Source organism: Bufo bufo, unplaced genomic scaffold (assembly GCF_905171765.1).
Source record: "Bufo bufo unplaced genomic scaffold, aBufBuf1.1, whole genome shotgun sequence".
Taxonomy (NCBI): Eukaryota; Metazoa; Chordata; class Amphibia; order Anura; family Bufonidae; genus Bufo; species Bufo bufo.
Window position 1 is genome coordinate 1 of NW_024401250.1, and position 19,076 is coordinate 19,076.

General features: G+C 46.8%; 15 non-coding genes across 15 annotated transcripts; all 15 read right to left on the reverse strand.

Annotated features, from left to right (window-relative positions):
• Positions 1-810: 810 nt before the first annotated feature.
• Positions 811-1,001, reverse strand: LOC120985482. Its single transcript, XR_005775501.1, has one exon. It is a non-coding gene; the product is annotated as a U2 spliceosomal RNA (small nuclear RNA).
• A 1,030-nt stretch (positions 1,002-2,031) lies between these two features.
• Positions 2,032-2,222, reverse strand: LOC120985494. Its single transcript, XR_005775512.1, has one exon. It is a non-coding gene; the product is annotated as a U2 spliceosomal RNA (small nuclear RNA).
• Positions 2,223-3,253: 1,031 nt separating this feature from the next.
• On the reverse strand, positions 3,254-3,444 carry LOC120985506. The gene has a single exon (XR_005775524.1). It is a non-coding gene; the product is annotated as a U2 spliceosomal RNA (small nuclear RNA).
• A 1,031-nt stretch (positions 3,445-4,475) lies between these two features.
• LOC120985532 lies at positions 4,476-4,666 on the reverse strand. The gene has a single exon (XR_005775549.1). It is a non-coding gene; the product is annotated as a U2 spliceosomal RNA (small nuclear RNA).
• Positions 4,667-5,697: 1,031 nt separating this feature from the next.
• Positions 5,698-5,888, reverse strand: LOC120985518. The gene has a single exon (XR_005775536.1). It is a non-coding gene; the product is annotated as a U2 spliceosomal RNA (small nuclear RNA).
• Positions 5,889-6,919: 1,031 nt separating this feature from the next.
• LOC120985529 lies at positions 6,920-7,110 on the reverse strand. The gene has a single exon (XR_005775547.1). It is a non-coding gene; the product is annotated as a U2 spliceosomal RNA (small nuclear RNA).
• Positions 7,111-8,141: 1,031 nt separating this feature from the next.
• On the reverse strand, positions 8,142-8,332 carry LOC120985483. Its single transcript, XR_005775502.1, has one exon. It is a non-coding gene; the product is annotated as a U2 spliceosomal RNA (small nuclear RNA).
• Positions 8,333-9,363: 1,031 nt separating this feature from the next.
• LOC120985484 lies at positions 9,364-9,554 on the reverse strand. The gene has a single exon (XR_005775503.1). It is a non-coding gene; the product is annotated as a U2 spliceosomal RNA (small nuclear RNA).
• Positions 9,555-10,585: 1,031 nt separating this feature from the next.
• LOC120985485 lies at positions 10,586-10,776 on the reverse strand. Its single transcript, XR_005775504.1, has one exon. It is a non-coding gene; the product is annotated as a U2 spliceosomal RNA (small nuclear RNA).
• A 1,031-nt stretch (positions 10,777-11,807) lies between these two features.
• LOC120985486 lies at positions 11,808-11,998 on the reverse strand. The gene has a single exon (XR_005775505.1). It is a non-coding gene; the product is annotated as a U2 spliceosomal RNA (small nuclear RNA).
• Positions 11,999-13,028: 1,030 nt separating this feature from the next.
• LOC120985487 lies at positions 13,029-13,219 on the reverse strand. The gene has a single exon (XR_005775506.1). It is a non-coding gene; the product is annotated as a U2 spliceosomal RNA (small nuclear RNA).
• A 1,030-nt stretch (positions 13,220-14,249) lies between these two features.
• LOC120985488 lies at positions 14,250-14,440 on the reverse strand. Its single transcript, XR_005775507.1, has one exon. It is a non-coding gene; the product is annotated as a U2 spliceosomal RNA (small nuclear RNA).
• A 1,031-nt stretch (positions 14,441-15,471) lies between these two features.
• On the reverse strand, positions 15,472-15,662 carry LOC120985489. The gene has a single exon (XR_005775508.1). It is a non-coding gene; the product is annotated as a U2 spliceosomal RNA (small nuclear RNA).
• Positions 15,663-16,692: 1,030 nt separating this feature from the next.
• LOC120985490 lies at positions 16,693-16,883 on the reverse strand. The gene has a single exon (XR_005775509.1). It is a non-coding gene; the product is annotated as a U2 spliceosomal RNA (small nuclear RNA).
• Positions 16,884-17,914: 1,031 nt separating this feature from the next.
• LOC120985491 lies at positions 17,915-18,105 on the reverse strand. The gene has a single exon (XR_005775510.1). It is a non-coding gene; the product is annotated as a U2 spliceosomal RNA (small nuclear RNA).
• Between the last annotated feature and the right edge of the window lie 971 nt (positions 18,106-19,076).

A 19,076-nucleotide genomic window follows, 5' to 3' on the forward strand; every position in this document is an offset into this window, starting at 1 on the left:
ACGCCTTTTCTTCGCACGAAATTCCTGGTGCGGTGCCAAAGCACGCCAAGCAGAAAGCATGATAGGAATAGTAGTGAGTGAAAGGAAAAAAAAAAAAAAAAAAAAAGGATAACCATTGTTGATTGTGATGTCACGGCACCATTGTTGAGTGTTCCATCAGGGCCCTTGTGATGTCATCCAATAGCTGACCTTACTTGACCTCTTTGACCTCTTGACCTGACAAGGCTCTTGTGACACGCGCAGTGTTCCGTCCATTGAACAGACAAGGTAGGTCCAGCTGCATAGGAAGTGCTGGGCTACTTTTTAGCCACTAAGTAATCCAGTTCAAAAGATCCACAAGAGGGAGACACAGGCAAACTTTACTCATTTATTGAAGCACTGCAAAAGCTAAATGGTTACATCCAGCCAACTTGATACAAAAAAGGGTCAATTGCCTGCCAGAGACGACTCAGCAACCCTCCGAGGTGTGCACAACAGGCCCAAATCAAACGTGGAGGAGGGGAGGTCCAAACAATTCATTCAGGTGATAAGCCAATTAACCAATCATCAGTCTTAATTGGATCCAGGGTGTGTGTGACGACACTGGGGCTGAATGGGTTGCTTGGTGCTGGAAACAACCGACAGCTGATGCAATTAGGAGATTGACAGACTAGATGCAGGTATTATATGCAAAAAGCAACACTGCACTGACTGGGCAGACAGAGGAGAAGCTGAAGGAGGCACGACACACACAACTTTCCACTTGCTTGGCTGGAAGGATGATGCTTGCAATCCATTTCAATTTCATTCTGTTTTTTCATACTGGATTAGAAGGGGTGCACCGGTCCTGGAGGTACTGCAATACCAGGTCAATGCGTGGAGTGGACAGAGCAAGCTCTTTTTCCATCTCCCTGTTCGAAAAATCCATTTAATATATGGTCCCCAGATAGGGGACGTATCAGATATTAAACTGATAAGAACAGATACTACACTTGATCTTAGCCAAAAGGCCGAGAAGCGATAACCTGAAAAGGGTTCGCAGTACAGGCCGATGGTCCCCAATGCAGAGCACTAATGAAGGCAATAGACTACTGTCCCCAGCCCAATACACAGTCCGGGAGGCTTCTTTCTCTCACAAACCGGGGAAAACGTTCACGCGCGTCCTACGCACAGAAGTCACACCAGCATGCTTCTTTTCGTGTTTGCTATCTGCATAGCTCCGCCCACACGCGACTTTTGGACACGCCTTTTCTTCGCACGAAATTCCTGGTGCGGTGCCAAAGCACGCCAAGCAGAAAGCATGATAGGAATAGTAGTGAGTGAAAGGAAAAAAAAAAAAAAAAAAAAAGGATAACCATTGTTGATTGTGATGTCACGGCACCATTGTTGAGTGTTCCATCAGGGCCCTTGTGATGTCATCCAATAGCTGACCTTACTTGACCTCTTTGACCTCTTGACCTGACAAGGCTCTTGTGACACGCGCAGTGTTCCGTCCATTGAACAGACAAGGTAGGTCCAGCTGCATAGGAAGTGCTGGGCTACTTTTTAGCCACTAAGTAATCCAGTTCAAAAGATCCACAAGAGGGAGACACAGGCAAACTTTACTCATTTATTGAAGCACTGCAAAAGCTAAATGGTTACATCCAGCCAACTTGATACAAAAAAGGGTCAATTGCCTGCCAGAGACGACTCAGCAACCCTCCGAGGTGTGCACAACAGGCCCAAATCAAACGTGGAGGAGGGGAGGTCCAAACAATTCATTCAGGTGATAAGCCAATTAACCAATCATCAGTCTTAATTGGATCCAGGGTGTGTGTGACGACACTGGGGCTGAATGGGTTGCTTGGTGCTGGAAACAACCGACAGCTGATGCAATTAGGAGATTGACAGACTAGATGCAGGTATTATATGCAAAAAGCAACACTGCACTGACTGGGCAGACAGAGGAGAAGCTGAAGGAGGCACGACACACACAACTTTCCACTTGCTTGGCTGGAAGGATGATGCTTGCAATCCATTTCAATTTCATTCTGTTTTTTCATACTGGATTAGAAGGGGTGCACCGGTCCTGGAGGTACTGCAATACCAGGTCAATGCGTGGAGTGGACAGAGCAAGCTCTTTTTCCATCTCCCTGTTCGAAAAATCCATTTAATATATGGTCCCCAGATAGGGGACGTATCAGATATTAAACTGATAAGAACAGATACTACACTTGATCTTAGCCAAAAGGCCGAGAAGCGATAACCTGAAAAGGGTTCGCAGTACAGGCCGATGGTCCCCAATGCAGAGCACTAATGAAGGCAATAGACTACTGTCCCCAGCCCAATACACAGTCCGGGAGGCTTCTTTCTCTCACAAACCGGGGGAAAACGTTCACGCGCGTCCTACGCACAGAAGTCACACCAGCATGCTTCTTTTCGTGTTTGCTATCTGCATAGCTCCGCCCACACGCGACTTTTGGACACGCCTTTTCTTCGCACGAAATTCCTGGTGCGGTGCCAAAGCACGCCAAGCAGAAAGCATGATAGGAATAGTAGTGAGTGAAAGGAAAAAAAAAAAAAAAAAAAAAGGATAACCATTGTTGATTGTGATGTCACGGCACCATTGTTGAGTGTTCCATCAGGGCCCTTGTGATGTCATCCAATAGCTGACCTTACTTGACCTCTTTGACCTCTTGACCTGACAAGGCTCTTGTGACACGCGCAGTGTTCCGTCCATTGAACAGACAAGGTAGGTCCAGCTGCATAGGAAGTGCTGGGCTACTTTTTAGCCACTAAGTAATCCAGTTCAAAAGATCCACAAGAGGGAGACACAGGCAAACTTTACTCATTTATTGAAGCACTGCAAAAGCTAAATGGTTACATCCAGCCAACTTGATACAAAAAAGGGTCAATTGCCTGCCAGAGACGACTCAGCAACCCTCCGAGGTGTGCACAACAGGCCCAAATCAAACGTGGAGGAGGGGAGGTCCAAACAATTCATTCAGGTGATAAGCCAATTAACCAATCATCAGTCTTAATTGGATCCAGGGTGTGTGTGACGACACTGGGGCTGAATGGGTTGCTTGGTGCTGGAAACAACCGACAGCTGATGCAATTAGGAGATTGACAGACTAGATGCAGGTATTATATGCAAAAAGCAACACTGCACTGACTGGGCAGACAGAGGAGAAGCTGAAGGAGGCACGACACACACAACTTTCCACTTGCTTGGCTGGAAGGATGATGCTTGCAATCCATTTCAATTTCATTCTGTTTTTTCATACTGGATTAGAAGGGGTGCACCGGTCCTGGAGGTACTGCAATACCAGGTCAATGCGTGGAGTGGACAGAGCAAGCTCTTTTTCCATCTCCCTGTTCGAAAAATCCATTTAATATATGGTCCCCAGATAGGGGACGTATCAGATATTAAACTGATAAGAACAGATACTACACTTGATCTTAGCCAAAAGGCCGAGAAGCGATAACCTGAAAAGGGTTCGCAGTACAGGCCGATGGTCCCCAATGCAGAGCACTAATGAAGGCAATAGACTACTGTCCCCAGCCCAATACACAGTCCGGGAGGCTTCTTTCTCTCACAAAACGGGGGAAAACGTTCACGCGCGTCCTACGCACAGAAGTCACACCAGCATGCTTCTTTTCGTGTTTGCTATCTGCATAGCTCCGCCCACACGCGACTTTTGGACACGCCTTTTCTTCGCACGAAATTCCTGGTGCGGTGCCAAAGCACGCCAAGCAGAAAGCATGATAGGAATAGTAGTGAGTGAAAGGAAAAAAAAAAAAAAAAAAAAAGGATAACCATTGTTGATTGTGATGTCACGGCACCATTGTTGAGTGTTCCATCAGGGCCCTTGTGATGTCATCCAATAGCTGACCTTACTTGACCTCTTTGACCTCTTGACCTGACAAGGCTCTTGTGACACGCGCAGTGTTCCGTCCATTGAACAGACAAGGTAGGTCCAGCTGCATAGGAAGTGCTGGGCTACTTTTTAGCCACTAAGTAATCCAGTTCAAAAGATCCACAAGAGGGAGACACAGGCAAACTTTACTCATTTATTGAAGCACTGCAAAAGCTAAATGGTTACATCCAGCCAACTTGATACAAAAAAGGGTCAATTGCCTGCCAGAGACGACTCAGCAACCCTCCGAGGTGTGCACAACAGGCCCAAATCAAACGTGGAGGAGGGGAGGTCCAAACAATTCATTCAGGTGATAAGCCAATTAACCAATCATCAGTCTTAATTGGATCCAGGGTGTGTGTGACGACACTGGGGCTGAATGGGTTGCTTGGTGCTGGAAACAACCGACAGCTGATGCAATTAGGAGATTGACAGACTAGATGCAGGTATTATATGCAAAAAGCAACACTGCACTGACTGGGCAGACAGAGGAGAAGCTGAAGGAGGCACGACACACACAACTTTCCACTTGCTTGGCTGGAAGGATGATGCTTGCAATCCATTTCAATTTCATTCTGTTTTTTCATACTGGATTAGAAGGGTTGCACCGGTCCTGGAGGTACTGCAATACCAGGTCAATGCGTGGAGTGGACAGAGCAAGCTCTTTTTCCATCTCCCTGTTCGAAAAATCCATTTAATATATGGTCCCCAGATAGGGGACGTATCAGATATTAAACTGATAAGAACAGATACTACACTTGATCTTAGCCAAAAGGCCGAGAAGCGATAACCTGAAAAGGGTTCGCAGTACAGGCCGATGGTCCCCAATGCAGAGCACTAATGAAGGCAATAGACTACTGTCCCCAGCCCAATACACAGTCCGGGAGGCTTCTTTCTCTCACAAACCGGGGAAAACGTTCACGCGCGTCCTACGCACAGAAGTCACACCAGCATGCTTCTTTTCGTGTTTGCTATCTGCATAGCTCCGCCCACACGCGACTTTTGGACACGCCTTTTCTTCGCACGAAATTCCTGGTGCGGTGCCAAAGCACGCCAAGCAGAAAGCATGATAGGAATAGTAGTGAGTGAAAGGAAAAAAAAAAAAAAAAAAAAAAGGATAACCATTGTTGATTGTGATGTCACGGCACCATTGTTGAGTGTTCCATCAGGGCCCTTGTGATGTCATCCAATAGCTGACCTTACTTGACCTCTTTGACCTCTTGACCTGACAAGGCTCTTGTGACACGCGCAGTGTTCCGTCCATTGAACAGACAAGGTAGGTCCAGCTGCATAGGAAGTGCTGGGCTACTTTTTAGCCACTAAGTAATCCAGTTCAAAAGATCCACAAGAGGGAGACACAGGCAAACTTTACTCATTTATTGAAGCACTGCAAAAGCTAAATGGTTACATCCAGCCAACTTGATACAAAAAAGGGTCAATTGCCTGCCAGAGACGACTCAGCAACCCTCCGAGGTGTGCACAACAGGCCCAAATCAAACGTGGAGGAGGGGAGGTCCAAACAATTCATTCAGGTGATAAGCCAATTAACCAATCATCAGTCTTAATTGGATCCAGGGTGTGTGTGACGACACTGGGGCTGAATGGGTTGCTTGGTGCTGGAAACAACCGACAGCTGATGCAATTAGGAGATTGACAGACTAGATGCAGGTATTATATGCAAAAAGCAACACTGCACTGACTGGGCAGACAGAGGAGAAGCTGAAGGAGGCACGACACACACAACTTTCCACTTGCTTGGCTGGAAGGATGATGCTTGCAATCCATTTCAATTTCATTCTGTTTTTTCATACTGGATTAGAAGGGGTGCACCGGTCCTGGAGGTACTGCAATACCAGGTCAATGCGTGGAGTGGACAGAGCAAGCTCTTTTTCCATCTCCCTGTTCGAAAAATCCATTTAATATATGGTCCCCAGATAGGGGACGTATCAGATATTAAACTGATAAGAACAGATACTACACTTGATCTTAGCCAAAAGGCCGAGAAGCGATAACCTGAAAAGGGTTCGCAGTACAGGCCGATGGTCCCCAATGCAGAGCACTAATGAAGGCAATAGACTACTGTCCCCAGCCCAATACACAGTCCGGGAGGCTTCTTTCTCTCACAAACCGGGGAAAACGTTCACGCGCGTCCTACGCACAGAAGTCACACCAGCATGCTTCTTTTCGTGTTTGCTATCTGCATAGCTCCGCCCACACGCGACTTTTGGACACGCCTTTTCTTCGCACGAAATTCCTGGTGCGGTGCCAAAGCACGCCAAGCAGAAAGCATGATAGGAATAGTAGTGAGTGAAAGGAAAAAAAAAAAAAAAAAAAAAAGGATAACCATTGTTGATTGTGATGTCACGGCACCATTGTTGAGTGTTCCATCAGGGCCCTTGTGATGTCATCCAATAGCTGACCTTACTTGACCTCTTTGACCTCTTGACCTGACAAGGCTCTTGTGACACGCGCAGTGTTCCGTCCATTGAACAGACAAGGTAGGTCCAGCTGCATAGGAAGTGCTGGGCTACTTTTTAGCCACTAAGTAATCCAGTTCAAAAGATCCACAAGAGGGAGACACAGGCAAACTTTACTCATTTATTGAAGCACTGCAAAAGCTAAATGGTTACATCCAGCCAACTTGATACAAAAAAGGGTCAATTGCCTGCCAGAGACGACTCAGCAACCCTCCGAGGTGTGCACAACAGGCCCAAATCAAACGTGGAGGAGGGGAGGTCCAAACAATTCATTCAGGTGATAAGCCAATTAACCAATCATCAGTCTTAATTGGATCCAGGGTGTGTGTGACGACACTGGGGCTGAATGGGTTGCTTGGTGCTGGAAACAACCGACAGCTGATGCAATTAGGAGATTGACAGACTAGATGCAGGTATTATATGCAAAAAGCAACACTGCACTGACTGGGCAGACAGAGGAGAAGCTGAAGGAGGCACGACACACACAACTTTCCACTTGCTTGGCTGGAAGGATGATGCTTGCAATCCATTTCAATTTCATTCTGTTTTTTCATACTGGATTAGAAGGGGTGCACCGGTCCTGGAGGTACTGCAATACCAGGTCAATGCGTGGAGTGGACAGAGCAAGCTCTTTTTCCATCTCCCTGTTCGAAAAATCCATTTAATATATGGTCCCCAGATAGGGGACGTATCAGATATTAAACTGATAAGAACAGATACTACACTTGATCTTAGCCAAAAGGCCGAGAAGCGATAACCTGAAAAGGGTTCGCAGTACAGGCCGATGGTCCCCAATGCAGAGCACTAATGAAGGCAATAGACTACTGTCCCCAGCCCAATACACAGTCCGGGAGGCTTCTTTCTCTCACAAACCGGGGAAAACGTTCACGCGCGTCCTACGCACAGAAGTCACACCAGCATGCTTCTTTTCGTGTTTGCTATCTGCATAGCTCCGCCCACACGCGACTTTTGGACACGCCTTTTCTTCGCACGAAATTCCTGGTGCGGTGCCAAAGCACGCCAAGCAGAAAGCATGATAGGAATAGTAGTGAGTGAAAGGAAAAAAAAAAAAAAAAAAAAAAGGATAACCATTGTTGATTGTGATGTCACGGCACCATTGTTGAGTGTTCCATCAGGGCCCTTGTGATGTCATCCAATAGCTGACCTTACTTGACCTCTTTGACCTCTTGACCTGACAAGGCTCTTGTGACACGCGCAGTGTTCCGTCCATTGAACAGACAAGGTAGGTCCAGCTGCATAGGAAGTGCTGGGCTACTTTTTAGCCACTAAGTAATCCAGTTCAAAAGATCCACAAGAGGGAGACACAGGCAAACTTTACTCATTTATTGAAGCACTGCAAAAGCTAAATGGTTACATCCAGCCAACTTGATACAAAAAAGGGTCAATTGCCTGCCAGAGACGACTCAGCAACCCTCCGAGGTGTGCACAACAGGCCCAAATCAAACGTGGAGGAGGGGAGGTCCAAACAATTCATTCAGGTGATAAGCCAATTAACCAATCATCAGTCTTAATTGGATCCAGGGTGTGTGTGACGACACTGGGGCTGAATGGGTTGCTTGGTGCTGGAAACAACCGACAGCTGATGCAATTAGGAGATTGACAGACTAGATGCAGGTATTATATGCAAAAAGCAACACTGCACTGACTGGGCAGACAGAGGAGAAGCTGAAGGAGGCACGACACACACAACTTTCCACTTGCTTGGCTGGAAGGATGATGCTTGCAATCCATTTCAATTTCATTCTGTTTTTTCATACTGGATTAGAAGGGGTGCACCGGTCCTGGAGGTACTGCAATACCAGGTCAATGCGTGGAGTGGACAGAGCAAGCTCTTTTTCCATCTCCCTGTTCGAAAAATCCATTTAATATATGGTCCCCAGATAGGGGACGTATCAGATATTAAACTGATAAGAACAGATACTACACTTGATCTTAGCCAAAAGGCCGAGAAGCGATAACCTGAAAAGGGTTCGCAGTACAGGCCGATGGTCCCCAATGCAGAGCACTAATGAAGGCAATAGACTACTGTCCCCAGCCCAATACACAGTCCGGGAGGCTTCTTTCTCTCACAAACCGGGGAAAACGTTCACGCGCGTCCTACGCACAGAAGTCACACCAGCATGCTTCTTTTCGTGTTTGCTATCTGCATAGCTCCGCCCACACGCGACTTTTGGACACGCCTTTTCTTCGCACGAAATTCCTGGTGCGGTGCCAAAGCACGCCAAGCAGAAAGCATGATAGGAATAGTAGTGAGTGAAAGGAAAAAAAAAAAAAAAAAAAAAAGGATAACCATTGTTGATTGTGATGTCACGGCACCATTGTTGAGTGTTCCATCAGGGCCCTTGTGATGTCATCCAATAGCTGACCTTACTTGACCTCTTTGACCTCTTGACCTGACAAGGCTCTTGTGACACGCGCAGTGTTCCGTCCATTGAACAGACAAGGTAGGTCCAGCTGCATAGGAAGTGCTGGGCTACTTTTTAGCCACTAAGTAATCCAGTTCAAAAGATCCACAAGAGGGAGACACAGGCAAACTTTACTCATTTATTGAAGCACTGCAAAAGCTAAATGGTTACATCCAGCCAACTTGATACAAAAAAGGGTCAATTGCCTGCCAGAGACGACTCAGCAACCCTCCGAGGTGTGCACAACAGGCCCAAATCAAACGTGGAGGAGGGGAGGTCCAAACAATTCATTCAGGTGATAAGCCAATTAACCAATCATCAGTCTTAATTGGATCCAGGGTGTGTGTGACGACACTGGGGCTGAATGGGTTGCTTGGTGCTGGAAACAACCGACAGCTGATGCAATTAGGAGATTGACAGACTAGATGCAGGTATTATATGCAAAAAGCAACACTGCACTGACTGGGCAGACAGAGGAGAAGCTGAAGGAGGCACGACACACACAACTTTCCACTTGCTTGGCTGGAAGGATGATGCTTGCAATCCATTTCAATTTCATTCTGTTTTTTCATACTGGATTAGAAGGGGTGCACCGGTCCTGGAGGTACTGCAATACCAGGTCAATGCGTGGAGTGGACAGAGCAAGCTCTTTTTCCATCTCCCTGTTCGAAAAATCCATTTAATATATGGTCCCCAGATAGGGGACGTATCAGATATTAAACTGATAAGAACAGATACTACACTTGATCTTAGCCAAAAGGCCGAGAAGCGATAACCTGAAAAGGGTTCGCAGTACAGGCCGATGGTCCCCAATGCAGAGCACTAATGAAGGCAATAGACTACTGTCCCCAGCCCAATACACAGTCCGGGAGGCTTCTTTCTCTCACAAACCGGGGAAAACGTTCACGCGCGTCCTACGCACAGAAGTCACACCAGCATGCTTCTTTTCGTGTTTGCTATCTGCATAGCTCCGCCCACACGCGACTTTTGGACACGCCTTTTCTTCGCACGAAATTCCTGGTGCGGTGCCAAAGCACGCCAAGCAGAAAGCATGATAGGAATAGTAGTGAGTGAAAGGAAAAAAAAAAAAAAAAAAAAAAGGATAACCATTGTTGATTGTGATGTCACGGCACCATTGTTGAGTGTTCCATCAGGGCCCTTGTGATGTCATCCAATAGCTGACCTTACTTGACCTCTTTGACCTCTTGACCTGACAAGGCTCTTGTGACACGCGCAGTGTTCCGTCCATTGAACAGACAAGGTAGGTCCAGCTGCATAGGAAGTGCTGGGCTACTTTTTAGCCACTAAGTAATCCAGTTCAAAAGATCCACAAGAGGGAGACACAGGCAAACTTTACTCATTTATTGAAGCACTGCAAAAGCTAAATGGTTACATCCAGCCAACTTGATACAAAAAAGGGTCAATTGCCTGCCAGAGACGACTCAGCAACCCTCCGAGGTGTGCACAACAGGCCCAAATCAAACGTGGAGGAGGGGAGGTCCAAACAATTCATTCAGGTGATAAGCCAATTAACCAATCATCAGTCTTAATTGGATCCAGGGTGTGTGTGACGACACTGGGGCTGAATGGGTTGCTTGGTGCTGGAAACAACCGACAGCTGATGCAATTAGGAGATTGACAGACTAGATGCAGGTATTATATGCAAAAAGCAACACTGCACTGACTGGGCAGACAGAGGAGAAGCTGAAGGAGGCACGACACACACAACTTTCCACTTGCTTGGCTGGAAGGATGATGCTTGCAATCCATTTCAATTTCATTCTGTTTTTTCATACTGGATTAGAAGGGGTGCACCGGTCCTGGAGGTACTGCAATACCAGGTCAATGCGTGGAGTGGACAGAGCAAGCTCTTTTTCCATCTCCCTGTTCGAAAAATCCATTTAATATATGGTCCCCAGATAGGGGACGTATCAGATATTAAACTGATAAGAACAGATACTACACTTGATCTTAGCCAAAAGGCCGAGAAGCGATAACCTGAAAAGGGTTCGCAGTACAGGCCGATGGTCCCCAATGCAGAGCACTAATGAAGGCAATAGACTACTGTCCCCAGCCCAATACACAGTCCGGGAGGCTTCTTTCTCTCACAAACCGGGGAAAACGTTCACGCGCGTCCTACGCACAGAAGTCACACCAGCATGCTTCTTTTCGTGTTTGCTATCTGCATAGCTCCGCCCACACGCGACTTTTGGACACGCCTTTTCTTCGCACGAAATTCCTGGTGCGGTGCCAAAGCACGCCAAGCAGAAAGCATGATAGGAATAGTAGTGAGTGAAAGGAAAAAAAAAAAAAAAAAAAAAAGGATAACCATTGTTGATTGTGATGTCACGGCACCATTGTTGAGTGTTCCATCAGGGCCCTTGTGATGTCATCCAATAGCTGACCTTACTTGACCTCTTTGACCTCTTGACCTGACAAGGCTCTTGTGACACGCGCAGTGTTCCGTCCATTGAACAGACAAGGTAGGTCCAGCTGCATAGGAAGTGCTGGGCTACTTTTTAGCCACTAAGTAATCCAGTTCAAAAGATCCACAAGAGGGAGACACAGGCAAACTTTACTCATTTATTGAAGCACTGCAAAAGCTAAATGGTTACATCCAGCCAACTTGATACAAAAAAGGGTCAATTGCCTGCCAGAGACGACTCAGCAACCCTCCGAGGTGTGCACAACAGGCCCAAATCAAACGTGGAGGAGGGGAGGTCCAAACAATTCATTCAGGTGATAAGCCAATTAACCAATCATCAGTCTTAATTGGATCCAGGGTGTGTGTGACGACACTGGGGCTGAATGGGTTGCTTGGTGCTGGAAACAACCGACAGCTGATGCAATTAGGAGATTGACAGACTAGATGCAGGTATTATATGCAAAAAGCAACACTGCACTGACTGGGCAGACAGAGGAGAAGCTGAAGGAGGCACGACACACACAACTTTCCACTTGCTTGGCTGGAAGGATGATGCTTGCAATCCATTTCAATTTCATTCTGTTTTTTCATACTGGATTAGAAGGGGTGCACCGGTCCTGGAGGTACTGCAATACCAGGTCAATGCGTGGAGTGGACAGAGCAAGCTCTTTTTCCATCTCCCTGTTCGAAAAATCCATTTAATATATGGTCCCCAGATAGGGGACGTATCAGATATTAAACTGATAAGAACAGATACTACACTTGATCTTAGCCAAAAGGCCGAGAAGCGATAACCTGAAAAGGGTTCGCAGTACAGGCCGATGGTCCCCAATGCAGAGCACTAATGAAGGCAATAGACTACTGTCCCCAGCCCAATACACAGTCCGGGAGGCTTCTTTCTCTCACAAACCGGGGAAAACGTTCACGCGCGTCCTACGCACAGAAGTCACACCAGCATGCTTCTTTTCGTGTTTGCTATCTGCATAGCTCCGCCCACACGCGACTTTTGGACACGCCTTTTCTTCGCACGAAATTCCTGGTGCGGTGCCAAAGCACGCCAAGCAGAAAGCATGATAGGAATAGTAGTGAGTGAAAGGAAAAAAAAAAAAAAAAAAAAAGGATAACCATTGTTGATTGTGATGTCACGGCACCATTGTTGAGTGTTCCATCAGGGCCCTTGTGATGTCATCCAATAGCTGACCTTACTTGACCTCTTTGACCTCTTGACCTGACAAGGCTCTTGTGACACGCGCAGTGTTCCGTCCATTGAACAGACAAGGTAGGTCCAGCTGCATAGGAAGTGCTGGGCTACTTTTTAGCCACTAAGTAATCCAGTTCAAAAGATCCACAAGAGGGAGACACAGGCAAACTTTACTCATTTATTGAAGCACTGCAAAAGCTAAATGGTTACATCCAGCCAACTTGATACAAAAAAGGGTCAATTGCCTGCCAGAGACGACTCAGCAACCCTCCGAGGTGTGCACAACAGGCCCAAATCAAACGTGGAGGAGGGGAGGTCCAAACAATTCATTCAGGTGATAAGCCAATTAACCAATCATCAGTCTTAATTGGATCCAGGGTGTGTGTGACGACACTGGGGCTGAATGGGTTGCTTGGTGCTGGAAACAACCGACAGCTGATGCAATTAGGAGATTGACAGACTAGATGCAGGTATTATATGCAAAAAGCAACACTGCACTGACTGGGCAGACAGAGGAGAAGCTGAAGGAGGCACGACACACACAACTTTCCACTTGCTTGGCTGGAAGGATGATGCTTGCAATCCATTTCAATTTCATTCTGTTTTTTCATACTGGATTAGAAGGGGTGCACCGGTCCTGGAGGTACTGCAATACCAGGTCAATGCGTGGAGTGGACAGAGCAAGCTCTTTTTCCATCTCCCTGTTCGAAAAATCCATTTAATATATGGTCCCCAGATAGGGGACGTATCAGATATTAAACTGATAAGAACAGATACTACACTTGATCTTAGCCAAAAGGCCGAGAAGCGATAACCTGAAAAGGGTTCGCAGTACAGGCCGATGGTCCCCAATGCAGAGCACTAATGAAGGCAATAGACTACTGTCCCCAGCCCAATACACAGTCCGGGAGGCTTCTTTCTCTCACAAACCGGGGAAAACGTTCACGCGCGTCCTACGCACAGAAGTCACACCAGCATGCTTCTTTTCGTGTTTGCTATCTGCATAGCTCCGCCCACACGCGACTTTTGGACACGCCTTTTCTTCGCACGAAATTCCTGGTGCGGTGCCAAAGCACGCCAAGCAGAAAGCATGATAGGAATAGTAGTGAGTGAAAGGAAAAAAAAAAAAAAAAAAAAAGGATAACCATTGTTGATTGTGATGTCACGGCACCATTGTTGAGTGTTCCATCAGGGCCCTTGTGATGTCATCCAATAGCTGACCTTACTTGACCTCTTTGACCTCTTGACCTGACAAGGCTCTTGTGACACGCGCAGTGTTCCGTCCATTGAACAGACAAGGTAGGTCCAGCTGCATAGGAAGTGCTGGGCTACTTTTTAGCCACTAAGTAATCCAGTTCAAAAGATCCACAAGAGGGAGACACAGGCAAACTTTACTCATTTATTGAAGCACTGCAAAAGCTAAATGGTTACATCCAGCCAACTTGATACAAAAAAGGGTCAATTGCCTGCCAGAGACGACTCAGCAACCCTCCGAGGTGTGCACAACAGGCCCAAATCAAACGTGGAGGAGGGGAGGTCCAAACAATTCATTCAGGTGATAAGCCAATTAACCAATCATCAGTCTTAATTGGATCCAGGGTGTGTGTGACGACACTGGGGCTGAATGGGTTGCTTGGTGCTGGAAACAACCGACAGCTGATGCAATTAGGAGATTGACAGACTAGATGCAGGTATTATATGCAAAAAGCAACACTGCACTGACTGGGCAGACAGAGGAGAAGCTGAAGGAGGCACGACACACACAACTTTCCACTTGCTTGGCTGGAAGGATGATGCTTGCAATCCATTTCAATTTCATTCTGTTTTTTCATACTGGATTAGAAGGGGTGCACCGGTCCTGGAGGTACTGCAATACCAGGTCAATGCGTGGAGTGGACAGAGCAAGCTCTTTTTCCATCTCCCTGTTCGAAAAATCCATTTAATATATGGTCCCCAGATAGGGGACGTATCAGATATTAAACTGATAAGAACAGATACTACACTTGATCTTAGCCAAAAGGCCGAGAAGCGATAACCTGAAAAGGGTTCGCAGTACAGGCCGATGGTCCCCAATGCAGAGCACTAATGAAGGCAATAGACTACTGTCCCCAGCCCAATACACAGTCCGGGAGGCTTCTTTCTCTCACAAACCGGGGAAAACGTTCACGCGCGTCCTACGCACAGAAGTCACACCAGCATGCTTCTTTTCGTGTTTGCTATCTGCATAGCTCCGCCCACACGCGACTTTTGGACACGCCTTTTCTTCGCACGAAATTCCTGGTGCGGTGCCAAAGCACGCCAAGCAGAAAGCATGATAGGAATAGTAGTGAGTGAAAGGAAAAAAAAAAAAAAAAAAAAAAGGATAACCATTGTTGATTGTGATGTCACGGCACCATTGTTGAGTGTTCCATCAGGGCCCTTGTGATGTCATCCAATAGCTGACCTTACTTGACCTCTTTGACCTCTTGACCTGACAAGGCTCTTGTGACACGCGCAGTGTTCCGTCCATTGAACAGACAAGGTAGGTCCAGCTGCATAGGAAGTGCTGGGCTACTTTTTAGCCACTAAGTAATCCAGTTCAAAAGATCCACAAGAGGGAGACACAGGCAAACTTTACTCATTTATTGAAGCACTGCAAAAGCTAAATGGTTACATCCAGCCAACTTGATACAAAAAAGGGTCAATTGCCTGCCAGAGACGACTCAGCAACCCTCCGAGGTGTGCACAACAGGCCCAAATCAAACGTGGAGGAGGGGAGGTCCAAACAATTCATTCAGGTGATAAGCCAATTAACCAATCATCAGTCTTAATTGGATCCAGGGTGTGTGTGACGACACTGGGGCTGAATGGGTTGCTTGGTGCTGGAAACAACCGACAGCTGATGCAATTAGGAGATTGACAGACTAGATGCAGGTATTATATGCAAAAAGCAACACTGCACTGACTGGGCAGACAGAGGAGAAGCTGAAGGAGGCACGACACACACAACTTTCCACTTGCTTGGCTGGAAGGATGATGCTTGCAATCCATTTCAATTTCATTCTGTTTTTTCATACTGGATTAGAAGGGGTGCACCGGTCCTGGAGGTACTGCAATACCAGGTCAATGCGTGGAGTGGACAGAGCAAGCTCTTTTTCCATCTCCCTGTTCGAAAAATCCATTTAATATATGGTCCCCAGATAGGGGACGTATCAGATATTAAACTGATAAGAACAGATACTACACTTGATCTTAGCCAAAAGGCCGAGAAGCGATAACCTGAAAAGGGTTCGCAGTACAGGCCGATGGTCCCCAATGCAGAGCACTAATGAAGGCAATAGACTACTGTCCCCAGCCCAATACACAGTCCGGGAGGCTTCTTTCTCTCACAAACCGGGGAAAACGTTCACGCGCGTCCTACGCACAGAAGTCACACCAGCATGCTTCTTTTCGTGTTTGCTATCTGCATAGCTCCGCCCACACGCGACTTTTGGACACGCCTTTTCTTCGCACGAAATTCCTGGTGCGGTGCCAAAGCACGCCAAGCAGAAAGCATGATAGGAATAGTAGTGAGTGAAAGGAAAAAAAAAAAAAAAAAAAAAGGATAACCATTGTTGATTGTGATGTCACGGCACCATTGTTGAGTGTTCCATCAGGGCCCTTGTGATGTCATCCAATAGCTGACCTTACTTGACCTCTTTGACCTCTTGACCTGACAAGGCTCTTGTGACACGCGCAGTGTTCCGTCCATTGAACAGACAAGGTAGGTCCAGCTGCATAGGAAGTGCTGGGCTACTTTTTAGCCACTAAGTAATCCAGTTCAAAAGATCCACAAGAGGGAGACACAGGCAAACTTTACTCATTTATTGAAGCACTGCAAAAGCTAAATGGTTACATCCAGCCAACTTGATACAAAAAAGGGTCAATTGCCTGCCAGAGACGACTCAGCAACCCTCCGAGGTGTGCACAACAGGCCCAAATCAAACGTGGAGGAGGGGAGGTCCAAACAATTCATTCAGGTGATAAGCCAATTAACCAATCATCAGTCTTAATTGGATCCAGGGTGTGTGTGACGACACTGGGGCTGAATGGGTTGCTTGGTGCTGGAAACAACCGACAGCTGATGCAATTAGGAGATTGACAGACTAGATGCAGGTATTATATGCAAAAAGCAACACTGCACTGACTGGGCAGACAGAGGAGAAGCTGAAGGAGGCACGACACACACAACTTTCCACTTGCTTGGCTGGAAGGATGATGCTTGCAATCCATTTCAATTTCATTCTGTTTTTTCATACTGGATTAGAAGGGGTGCACCGGTCCTGGAGGTACTGCAATACCAGGTCAATGCGTGGAGTGGACAGAGCAAGCTCTTTTTCCATCTCCCTGTTCGAAAAATCCATTTAATATATGGTCCCCAGATAGGGGACGTATCAGATATTAAACTGATAAGAACAGATACTACACTTGATCTTAGCCAAAAGGCCGAGAAGCGATAACCTGAAAAGGGTTCGCAGTACAGGCCGATGGTCCCCAATGCAGAGCACTAATGAAGGCAATAGACTACTGTCCCCAGCCCAATACACAGTCCGGGAGGCTTCTTTCTCTCACAAACCGGGGAAAACGTTCACGCGCGTCCTACGCACAGAAGTCACACCAGCATGCTTCTTTTCGTGTTTGCTATCTGCATAGCTCCGCCCACACGCGACTTTTGGACACGCCTTTTCTTCGCACGAAATTCCTGGTGCGGTGCCAAAGCACGCCAAGCAGAAAGCATGATAGGAATAGTAGTGAGTGAAAGGAAAAAAAAAAAAAAAAAAAAAAGGATAACCATTGTTGATTGTGATGTCACGGCACCATTGTTGAGTGTTCCATCAGGGCCCTTGTGATGTCATCCAATAGCTGACCTTACTTGACCTCTTTGACCTCTTGACCTGACAAGGCTCTTGTGACACGCGCAGTGTTCCGTCCATTGAACAGACAAGGTAGGTCCAGCTGCATAGGAAGTGCTGGGCTACTTTTTAGCCACTAAGTAATCCAGTTCAAAAGATCCACAAGAGGGAGACACAGGCAAACTTTACTCATTTATTGAAGCACTGCAAAAGCTAAATGGTTACATCCAGCCAACTTGATACAAAAAAGGGTCAATTGCCTGCCAGAGACGACTCAGCAACCCTCCGAGGTGTGCACAACAGGCCCAAATCAAACGTGGAGGAGGGGAGGTCCAAACAATTCATTCAGGTGATAAGCCAATTAACCAATCATCAGTCTTAATTGGATCCAGGGTGTGTGTGACGACACTGGGGCTGAATGGGTTGCTTGGTGCTGGAAACAACCGACAGCTGATGCAATTAGGAGATTGACAGACTAGATGCAGGTATTATATGCAAAAAGCAACACTGCACTGACTGGGCAGACAGAGGAGAAGCTGAAGGAGGCACGACACACACAACTTTCCACTTGCTTGGCTGGAAGGATGATGCTTGCAATCCATTTCAATTTCATTCTGTTTTTTCATACTGGATTAGAAGGGGTGCACCGGTCCTGGAGGTACTGCAATACCAGGTCAATGCGTGGAGTGGACAGAGCAAGCTCTTTTTCCATCTCCCTGTTCGAAAAATCCATTTAATATATGGTCCCCAGATAGGGGACGTATCAGATATTAAACTGATAAGAACAGATACTACACTTGATCTTAGCCAAAAGGCCGAGAAGCGATAACCTGAAAAGGGTTCGCAGTACAGGCCGATGGTCCCCAATGCAGAGCACTAATGAAGGCAATAGACTACTGTCCCCAGCCCAATACACAGTCCGGGAGGCTTCTTTCTCTCACAAACCGGGGAAAACGTTCACGCGCGTCCTACGCACAGAAGTCACACCAGCATGCTTCTTTTCGTGTTTGCTATCTGCATAGCTCCGCCCACACGCGACTTTTGGACACGCCTTTTCTTCGCACGAAATTCCTGGTGCGGTGCCAAAGCACGCCAAGCAGAAAGCATGATAGGAATAGTAGTGAGTGAAAGGAAAAAAAAAAAAAAAAAAAAAGGATAACCATTGTTGATTGTGATGTCACGGCACCATTGTTGAGTGTTCCATCAGGGCCCTTGTGATGTCATCCAATAGCTGACCTTACTTGACCTCTTTGACCTCTTGACCTGACAAGGCTCTTGTGACACGCGCAGTGTTCCGTCCATTGAACAGACAAGGTAGGTCCAGCTGCATAGGAAGTGCTGGGCTACTTTTTAGCCACTAAGTAATCCAGTTCAAAAGATCCACAAGAGGGAGACACAGGCAAACTTTACTCATTTATTGAAGCACTGCAAAAGCTAAATGGTTACATCCAGCCAACTTGATACAAAAAAGGGTCAATTGCCTGCCAGAGACGACTCAGCAACCCTCCGAGGTGTGCACAACAGGCCCAAATCAAACGTGGAGGAGGGGAGGTCCAAACAATTCATTCAGGTGATAAGCCAATTAACCAATCATCAGTCTTAATTGGATCCAGGGTGTGTGTGACGACACTGGGGCTGAATGGGTTGCTTGGTGCTGGAAACAACCGACAGCTGATGCAATTAGGAGATTGACAGACTAGATGCAGGTATTATATGCAAAAAGCAACACTGCACTGACTGGGCAGACAGAGGAGAAGCTGAAGGAGGCACGACACACACAACTTTCCACTTGCTTGGC